We start from the raw sequence: 10,887 nt of genomic DNA on the forward strand, positions 1-10,887 counted from the left end.
ATATATTAGGCTCTAAGTGTTTTTGCATATATTAACTCATTTAATCCTCTGAATAGCCTTATGAGGTTGGTGCTAATATCATTCCCACTTTTTTTTTTTCTTCCTGTACGCGGCCCTCTCACTGTTGTGGCCTCTCCCGTTGTGGAGCACAGGCTCCGGACGTGCAGGCTCAGCGGCCATGGCTCATGGGCCTAGCCGCTCCGCGGGAGGTAGCATCTTCCCGGACCGGGGCACGAACCCGTGTCCCCTGCATCGGCAGGCGGACTCTCAACCACCGCGCCACCAGGGAAGCCGCATTCCCACTTTTGTGAAAAGGAAGCTAAAACAGGGAAGGAACTTGCCCAGGCTGTACCTAATTTAGGGTTGGATCGAGGCTTTGAGTTTAGGCTCTCTGCCTGTTCTCTTAAACCTTACTCCCTACTGACTCTCAAATAACAGAAGACTTAACTGCACATAGAACAGAATATAAATTTCAACTTTGACAATGTAAAAGCTAGGTCTGGAAGGTAGACAGGAGGTAGAAAGAAGGAAAGATGGTATGAATGTCCTCATTTTACAAAGCGTGACGTTGAGAGAATTTATAGTTGATCAACAATTTAGGTTTTTAAGTATATCACTACAAGTCAAAGAGATCCTGAGCAGTGGAAAACTAATGATGACATAACTTTACTAAGCAGTGTGGAAACAGTGTAAAGGAACTAAACCCTTACTTAGTAAAATAGGAAATGAACAGATAATGCCTCCAATTTAGTGAGAAAATAGTCATGTAAGAGTGTTACTTGGAAATGGAGAAGAATTCAAAATAACAATAGTTGGACCTCGCTGGTGGCGCAGTGGTTAAGAATCTGCCTGCCAAGGCAGGGGACACGGGTTCGAGCCCTGGTCCGGGAAGGTGCCACGTGCCGCGGAGCAACGAAGCCTGTGCGCCACAACTACAGATCCTGTGCTCTAGAGCCTGCAAGCCACAACTACCGAGCCCATGTGCCACAACTACTGAAGCCTGCGTGCCTAGATCCTGTGCTCCACGACAAGAGAAGCCACTGCAATGAAGAGTAGCCTCTGCTCGCCGCAACTAGAGAAAACCTGCACGCAGCAACAAAGACCCAACACAGCCAAAAATAAATAATAATTTAAAAATAATAAAAAATAACAATAGTTGACGTAAACGTCATACAAAAGGAAATCCAAACAGCCAGTAAACAGAGAAAAGTGTACGACTTCATTAAGTAATAAGAGAAAAGTGAGTCAAAACCAATGAAACTACATGCCAATCAGTTTGACAAATACATAAATAAAGTGTGGTAGTATCAGGTATTGTAGACCTGGAGTACTATGGGAATCTTCTACCCTGTTTATACTGGAGTATAAATCGACACAACTACTTTGGAAAGCATTTAGCACTCTCCATCAACTGAAGGTATATAAATAGCCTGTGAGCCAGCAGCCCTCACCCCCGCCCTGTGTAAATGCATCAGAATAACCAGTACAGCAGGATTCCTGTCCATGATTTGCATTAGCACAAACTGAAAACAAACCAAATGTCTATTAAGAGTCAAAAATTAAATAAATTTTGTGTATTCGTACAGTGGGAAAACTATCCAGCAATAAAATTGAATGCACTAGAGCTACAGGCAGCAATGTGGGTGAATTTTTTAAACCAATGTTGAGAGAAAGAAATAAGATAGAAAAGACTTCATATACTATGATCCTCTACATAAAGGTAGATGTTGACAAAACTAAACTCTTTTGTTAGGGATGAATGCAGGTTAAAGGAAATGATTGTCAAGAAGTGAGGATGGTGTTTAACCTGAAAGAGGAAAGGAGATTGTGATGAGAAAAGGATATGGGGGGGCGGTTTTGAGATGCTGACAAGTATCAATACTTTCAGATTCGAGTAGTGGTTATGTAAGTATTCTTTTTTTATTTGTCACATTGACAGTTTTGTCCTGAGCACTTCTCAGTACACATTATCGTATTTTACAATTAAAAACCTGAGTAAAGAATCGGTCGCTTCTTGACTGCTGGATGTGGGAGTGGGATGAGACTATTTCATTTTAAGCCCTTCACTACTGCTTGCGTTCACATGTTCATTCATTCAGCCTTAACTGAACATATGCTGTGTACCAAGCACTCTTCTAATTTTATATGTGTTTTAACTCATGTAATCCTCACAAGAGCTCTGTGATGTGGGAGCTTATCTCCATTTTATAGATGAGGAAGTTGAGGCCTAGAGTTATAGAACTTGTCCAAGGTTATATAGCTAATGGGTAGTGCCAGGCCCATTTGCCTCAGAGTCTGAATTTTTACAATACAATCTAAAAGAGAAATTTAATTACTAATTATAAGCAAAAAAATTGCACATTAAAGAAGATGACAAGTTTTCATCTGTCCAGTTAGAGAAAAGCACACAGTCTGTCTTTCACACACGTACATCTTGTATTGGCAGGGATTTTCCTTATTAAGCAATTATTTATTGACCGTCTACGTTGTGCTAGGCACAGGTGCTGGGAATAAACACTTAATAAAATACACCCCCTATCTTCAGATAACTTGTACTCTAAGTGAGGAAATAAGCCAACAGTTATAGTAGAGGTTATATACCAAGTGATACATCGCTGATGGGTGGCAGTATAAAATCTCAGACATCTTTTGGAAAGAAGTTTGGAGATAGGTATCTCAGAGCCTTAAAAATGTTCATTTGCTTTGACGTGAAACTCATTTTTATGGATTTATTGCAAGAACGTTATTCTCAATATGGAAAAAAGCCTTCATGCATAAAAACGGTTATTTTGTCTGATAATATTGAAAAGTTGGAAAGAATTTAAATGTGTAAAATGGTTAACCAGTAAACCCACTCAGTGGAATATTTTGTAGCCCACACAAAAAAATCAAGGTTATGAATCCCCTGATTATATGAGAAATGATTGATTTCAATGTTAAATGGAGAAAAGGTGAACATAAAATTTGATATCCAATACGATGGGAGCTTTGTCCCAGAAAAATCACCCTAGCCGGTGTACAGAAGGGAGGAAGGAGAGCAGATGACAGGAAGGAAAATTATTCCAAAGCCTTATCATTAGTCTTACTTAAGTAATAGAATATCAAGCAATTTTACTTTCTAACTTTTGGTTCCATATTTCCATGTAAGGGACATGAATTATGAATACTTTGTAGTAAGAGGACACAGTTTTTCACAAAAATTTAATACTGTGTACTAATTCCCTCCATTAGAGGGAGAAACTATTCCATGTAATTGCACTTTGATGTGCTATTTAGAACCAGTCAGGATGTTTTACTCTACTTTCCTCTGACTGTGGTGAGGGTTTTTTTGTTTGTTTGATTATTTGTTTAGAATTTCTTTAAAATCGGTTTTAGAAGATTTATTGAACCATTATATTGAAAGTAGAGGAATTTTGCAATTTTTTCCCCTTTTTCCCCATTGAAAACTTGGCTGGCTTTAGTAATGAAACATTAAAGAATTTGAAGTTCTTAGACTGTCAGTTTTTTAAACATGATCTGAATATAAAAATATATGTTCGTTGAGCAAATTTTTGAAAACAATGAACAACTCATTGAAGGAAATAAAAGCCACCTCTGCATGTACACACACCTAATCTGCTCTTTTGTCTTAAAGAAGTATCAAAAATATTTTGCCATGTCACTAAATACTCTTCTACATCAGAGAATTTGATTAAGCTTATGCACCGTCTCCCAGGAAAAACGCACAGATACATTATGAATGTAGAAGAACTCCTGAAGCCCATTCATTAACTCTGGTTGACACCTGTTGTCATTCTTTTCTTAGTGGCTTCATAGCGCATTCCTTCAGACGGTGAGCTGTTTTTGTTTAAACCAGTCCCAATTTGGAGGCTTTTAGCTTTCTTCTAGGGTTTGGTTATAAACAATCTTATGACATCATGTTGGTAGATAAATCTTTGCCCACATCTTTGATTTCCTTAGGGTAAACTCCTGATGTAGGATTGTTGTTAGGTACCAAGAGCTACTCTCCAGAAAGTGATACCAGTTCCTCTCCCAATGATGGCATATAATAGAGTTCCTCATTCTTTAAGTGATTGTTCAGAGCAGTTAAAAGGTATAAATATACCGTACTGTTTTCATAAGTATAGGTATTCTGATTGTTTATCGCTGCATAAGAAACCACCCCGAAACAGTGGCCTAAAACAATGACAGTCATTTATTTTGTTCACGAACCTGGAGGTTGAGTAGAATATTAATTCTTTTACTACACTCTTACTGACTGAAAACAGTACCTATTTGACTAGCTCACAGTTCTGCAGGTCAGAAGTCCAGGCACAGCGTGACTGGGTTTCCTGCTCAGATACACACGGGAACATGTGGGTTCCCTCCTGAGAGTGTTAAAGCACGTGAAATTTAAGTGTAAGACATTGAGCCCCAAACGTTGGATGTTCACCATAGTTTGTGTGGGTCACAGAGCTGAAATCAAGATGTCAGTCAGGCTGTGTTAGCATCCAGAGGCTCTGGGAAAGAATGCCTCCAGGCTTCTTCGGCTTGTTGGCATAATTCAGATTCTGCAGTTGCAGGACAGAGGTCCCCATTTCCTTGCTGGCTGTCAGTCGGGGGACAGTCTCAGCTCCTAGAGGCCTCTCGCTTGCCTTCCCTGCTGCAGCATTTGACTTCTTCAGAGCCAGCAATGGAGAGTCTCCCTCTTGTCCCTTTTGTACTTCAATTCAGGAAGAGTTCAGGTCCTTTTCATGGGGTGCCTGAGTAGGCCATATCCACCTAGAATAATCTCCCTATCTTAAAAAAATCAACTGATTTTGAACCTTAATTCCATCTGCAAAATCCCTTCACTACAGCACCTAGATTTAGAGTTTGATTGGTTAAGTGGAAGGTTTGTGTACTTCAGTAAGTAGGAGTCTTAGGGGCTCTGTTAGAATTCTGCCTATTGCAAGCAGTGTCCCCACTTCACGGACCAAAGTGTCTTAGTTCCTAAAACTCCTAGTAGAGTTTATCAGTGTTCATTTTATTTCAGTGACCTTGGTGAATGGGAAGACTACCACCTCTGTGAGCAGGAATGGCACCCAGCTTCCTGAGTCCACGGTGTGGCTCTGCTACTTAGTGGTGTGACCTTGGCTGTGCTGCTCTACTTACTCTACTTCTCTGCCTCTGTTTCCCTCATCTGTAAAATAACATGGAGTTAGTGATCGTAGGGTTTTTTGTTTTATAAATTTATTTTATTTATTTATTTTGGGCCGCGTTGGGTCTTCGTTGCTGCTCGGGGGCTTTCTCCAGTTGCGTCGAGCCGGGGGCTACTCTTCGTTGCGGCATGATGGCTTCCCTTATTGTGGAGCACAGGCTCTAGCGCGCAGGCTTCAGTAGTTGTGGCACGTGGGTTCTAGAGCATAGGCTCAGTAGTCGTGGCACACGGGCTTAGTTGCTCCGCGGCATGTGGGTTCTTCCCGGCCTAGGGCTCGAACCTGTGTCCCCTGCACTGGCAGGCGGATTCTTAACCACTGTGCCAGCAGGGAAGCCCCCTCTTAGTGTTTTGATGATTAGATTATTTGATACCCAGGGAACTCCAGGAACAGTGCTTGACTGTAAATTGCTTTAAAAGTGATTACTTTTTAAAAACATGCTTTTGAATCTGCAGTTATGCAATTCAGGTATGTTAAGCATGTTCATTAATAGGACTTCCTGCTATAAAGAGACCCACAAATAAAAATAGAATTTTTCTTTCTTGGTCTTCTTATTTCTGACTTGCTATGTTATACGCATATGCCTTTTATGATGGGCTGCCACAAATTTATGTTGGAAAAAGTGGAATTTAAATAAATCTTTACTATGCTAATTTGATAGATTTTGATAATTCATTTCACGAGCATGGTATGATATTACCAGTAGCAGACTAAAATCTGAGTTCACTTCTGGCTCTGCCCCTAAATCCTGATGAGACCAATAGCTGGAAAGGCTTTTGGATATTATACTACGAATTACTTATAACATTTACTCTGTTTGTTTAGGAAAACCTGGAGGAGTGCCTAAAGCAGTTAAAGGAGGAAAGAGTAATAAGACTGAAGGCTGATAAATGAGTCAATGAAGTAAACAATTTCTTATACTTTTGGGAGTGTTTTGGTTTTATTTTGATTTGATTTTAATCCATATACACATAGCTTGTAAACTTTAAAACTGTAATATGTTGCAAATTGGTTGTATCATATGGACTTTTGCATTTACTGGTATTTAGTGATCATATGATCTATATTCCAGAAAGCATGTTTTTAAAAATGTGAAAATCTCGTTGTGTGTGTGTGTGTGTGTGTGTGTGTGTGTGTGCGCGCGCGTGCGTGCTTTATGACATTAGCTTATGTTCTGTTCATGATCCTTTGATTCAAGAAAGCATTTTTTGTGCATATACTATATATACAGTAGCATAAAAGACATGATGAGACTCTCCTGGCAATGAATTAGGAAAGTGAATCATTTAAATAAATTTAAGATATTGGAAAACTTCTAAGAATGCAATGAAAGATAAAAATATATACTATAAGAATTACATTAGGTAATGTGCATGAAAGCAGGGCATAATCTAAAAAGTTGTATCTAAATATACTTTATCAGAGGTTGAGTGTAGGCAGGAATTTTTCAAAGTGCATCCACTGGATTGGCGGACACTCATTCAATAAATGGTGAGCACCTGCTTATATAAGGCAAAAGGGGCATCATGAACGTAACAGCCTTTCTGAGAAATACTGGAGTTGAGCTTATAGGGGGTTTTAAGTGCATAGGTGATGAGCGGAAGGGGAAGAGTGCACGGGAGTGAATATTTTGAAGGAGCCAAAGAAAACATTGGTGATCGTACATTTAATAAATTGGGTTGGGTATAATTTAGGACTTTTAAACGTAAGCATTAGATATTTTGCTCACTAAAGTTAATTCTTAACATTCAGCAGGGTTGTAATATGTTTTGTTCAGATCAGATTCTATAACTCACTTTCTAATTTAAGGGAAACTTAAAGCAGGCAATTTTCTAATGTGGAATGAGGCTCCATTATGAATTTAACCAGTTAGAAATGTGATCTTTTGTGAAAGAGACTGGAGAAGAAAGAAATGTGAAGAAATGTGAAAGAACCTGGAGGAAAGGTGGTAAAGAAGTGTGGGAATGGAGGTGTGACTGGCAGTGGACGGGGTGCGTGGTACATGTTGAAGCTGCTAGTGAGACAGTGGGATGTTTCCTAGAGGATGAATCTGGAAAGGGCTGAGAATTTGGGGGAGAGAGAGGCTTATAGTGTGGAGTAGGATGTTGGCTTTTAAAATTTTATAAGTATTTCATGATTGTAGGTCTGGGGAAATCTAAACTGCTCTTCTGTGATTATAATAACCTTTGTCTTTTCTCCTTTCCTCCTCTGGTCCAGGCTTGGGCAGCTAGCCACAATGGCTGGTATAGATCAGTCAGATTTTCATTTACTAGGTCGTCCCCAGATGAATTCTACTGTTAGTAGTCCACCTAAAGAAAAAAAGAAGGCACTTGAAGAAGAAAAATCAGAATCAAAGCAGAGTGCCCCAGGACCAACGCAAAATCTCCAAGTAAGTGGAGAGGACAGCACTTAAGGATTCTAAGAGTGATTAGCAAAAAGGAAATGACCAAGTCAGAGAGAAAATAATAATGGTCAGTCTCTAATAGTTCACATGCTCGGGAGCTAGAAGATTCTGGAGTCCTCTCCAAATCTGAGATTAGTAAATGTGGGCCCGTTTCATGATACTGTATTGTTGTACATAAGAAAACTGGAAGTTCTTTAGAAAATGTATGAGTTAAAGCAAACTCTCCTTACTGAAGAAAGAAAACATTACAGAAAATATTCCAAATTTTAAATTGTATAAATGTCTGTTCTATTCATATTTTATCTAGGTTTCTATTTGTATGCAGTCAGCTTAATAATGAAGGAACACTAATGGAGGTACACGTACTAATATAATTTTTAAAATAAGTAATCTTGACATAGCTGATACGTAAGATATTATAGTGACTCACCTGGTCATGGGAATGGGAGGGGAAACCTGTCAGCTTTTCCTCCAGCCTCACTTGGAGCCCCCTTCGCCCAGCTCAGCCAATCTCAGACTGGTCTTGGGAACTGACAGCTTGAGAACACAGTCTGGTCACAAACTATATTATATACTGTTTACATGTGCCTGGAGGATAGCAAAGAAATTAATTTTCTTACAGAGTAGGGTTTTATTTTTAGTGAGGGAAAGGAAATGGGTAATAACTACCCCAGTCACCAAAGTCTGAAAATGTAGCGGACACAGCCTTGGATATAGCTAGGTTAAGCTGAGAATCACTTGGCAGGATATAATTAGAGAAAAACTGGCTCTGAAATCTTCTGAAGAATCAATTGACTGTGTTAATAATAAGATCACAGAGTAACATTGAAGTTTTGAACTCTACTTTTTAATGGTTGGCTTTGTTCATCACTGAATTTTTGTCTTGTCTTTTGTCTTTCCCTCCAGTTTCAGAAAATTACAGGTGATGCTGGGATTCCTTTGCCTCTCGACTCCTTCCATGTTCCAGTCTCTACTCAGGAGGCCTTAGAAACTTCCAAAGACAACCTGGGGGTCGCAGTCACAGAGCAGCGGCAGGAGTCTTTTGAAGATTTCATTGCTAGAACATGTTCTCCTTCAGCAGACGTCATTTCTGGAACTGGAAGTCAAAGAAAAGAAGAGGAATTACCTAGAAATAGCAGGTCTTCTTCAGAGAAAATGACCAGAGCATAATATACCAAAAACTACTCTGCTAAGAAACAACCTGGGAAGGACCTGCATTCCTGCTCTGACTCACCTGTAAAGCAGAAAAGCAAAGGAATTGGGCAAAATAATTCTTTGCTTAATGAACCAATTAGAAGTGAGTCTTCGAAAAAACACATTTCTGTTAAGAAAGAGTACAATAGAGACTGTTTCTTCAAAGACAACTAAAAGTAAACTCAGTCTACTAGAACATTCTGAAAGTGATACTCTTGGATCTGATTGTGAATTTCCAGAAAGCATCCATATTCCATCACACCTAACATAGGTCTAAATCTTTTAAAATCTTTTAAAATTATGTTTTTGCATTCAAATTTTAATAAATTACTTATGTTTTTATTATAGCATATGGTGTTTTAAAGTACTTGACTGGAAGCCATTAGAGAAAGATTTATCTATACTTTTTTATTATAATGAAAGTTTTGGTGTATTTTTCCTTGTGACAGTTTGCACCATTCATTCAGCTAGTGTTTACTAAGGGCTTCATATGTACAGTACTTTTCTGGGTGCTATTGCTTTCAGCAGTGAACAAAATAAAGCTTTTACTCTCCTGGAACTAACACTCTGTGGTGGGAGAAAACATAAACAACAAAACAGGGTAAGGGGTAAAAAAGAGATGGGAATAATAAATAGAATAGTTTTACCATTTGGTTAACTGTCAAACTATTATAAATCGTATGGCCAGAAGCCATTGACATATTTTAATTCACAATAACCAGAGAGCATCAAACAATTTACCAAGGCACTTAACCGTGTTTATGGATTACGGCAACACTATGAGGTAGGGAACTATTACCATCCCCATTTATAGATGAGGAGACATTATGTGAGTTGCCCAGAATTACACAGCTGTAAGTGAGTGAGAAGCTGAGATGTGACCAGAACCCATGCTCTTTATTTTTAATGTATGGACTTTATTATGTTTCATTTGTTTCTGATTTATGTGATTTTTTTAAAGATTTTTTTTGATGTCGACTATTTTTAAAGTCTTTACGGAATTTGTTACAGTATTGCTTCTGTTTTATGTTTTGGTTTTTTGGCCGCAAGGCATGTGGGATCTTAGCTCCCCATCCAGGGATCGAACCCTCACCCCCTCCATTGGAAGGCGAAGTCTTAACCACCGGACCACTAGGGAAGTCCCCCTTCTGTAGTGATTTTTATGGCAGTTTTTTAAAATTTATTTTTTATTGACGTATAGTAGAATTACAGTGTTGTGTTAATTACTGCTGCACAGAAAAGTGACTCAGTTATACATTTATATACATTCTTTTTCACATTCTTTTCCATTACGGCTTACCACAGGATATTGAATATAGTTCCCTGTGCTATACAGTAGGACCTTTTTGGGTTTTTTTAAATACATCCATTTTTTAAAAAATGTATTTATTTTATTTTTGGCTGTGTTGGGTCTTCATTGCTACACGCAGGCTTTCTGTAGTTGCGGTGAGCGGGGGCTACTCTTCTATGCGCTGTGCAGGCTTCTCATTGTGGTGGCTTCTCTTGTTGCAGAGCACGGGCTCTAGGTGCATGGAGTTCAGTAGTTGTGGCACACAGGCTTCAGTAGTTGTGACTCGCAGGCTCTAGAGCGCAGGCTCAGTAGTTGTGGCAAAATAGTCAATAATTTAATACTGAATGGAGAATTAAGGACTCTAGAGCTAACCTTTGGAGAAAAGTAAGAACACAAAAGATAAGATTTGGAACACTCATTATTCCTGTTTTCATATAACAGGGTTTCTTGTCATCCAACTATTCGTTACCTACATCCTAATTTTAAGGTGTCTATAGATTCCAGCCCTTCTAAGTCAGCAAACTGCTCATCCTGTTTCAGAAAATTACTCACAGATGGATTCATAACATAAACATAATACCGTATAATAGAAATAAAATTCAAATCAACTTTAAAGTGAAATTCTGAATTTTAAAGATATAATATCATGAAGCCATTGTAAATAATACCAGAGATCTGCTGGGTTAAACATACAAAGCCACTGATAAATGAGGATGTGCAGTTAACAATTTAAAGACGAGATACAATAGAAGTAAAAGAAAAAACAATTGAGTATCAAATAATTAAGAGAAGGCCTTGGAAAACTGTTGAATTTTTACCAG

The 10,887-nt window shown here is 38.6% G+C and overlaps 1 pseudogene; it reads left to right on the top strand.

The window, feature by feature from the left end:
* Positions 1-8,469: 8,469 nt before the first annotated feature.
* LOC132593718 (centrosomal protein of 78 kDa pseudogene) lies at positions 8,470-9,046 on the top strand (annotated as a pseudogene).
* Positions 9,047-10,887: the final 1,841 nt, after the last annotated feature.

The sequence above is a fragment of the Globicephala melas genome, chromosome 17, assembly GCF_963455315.2.
Source record: "Globicephala melas chromosome 17, mGloMel1.2, whole genome shotgun sequence".
Taxonomy (NCBI): domain Eukaryota; kingdom Metazoa; phylum Chordata; class Mammalia; order Artiodactyla; family Delphinidae; genus Globicephala; species Globicephala melas.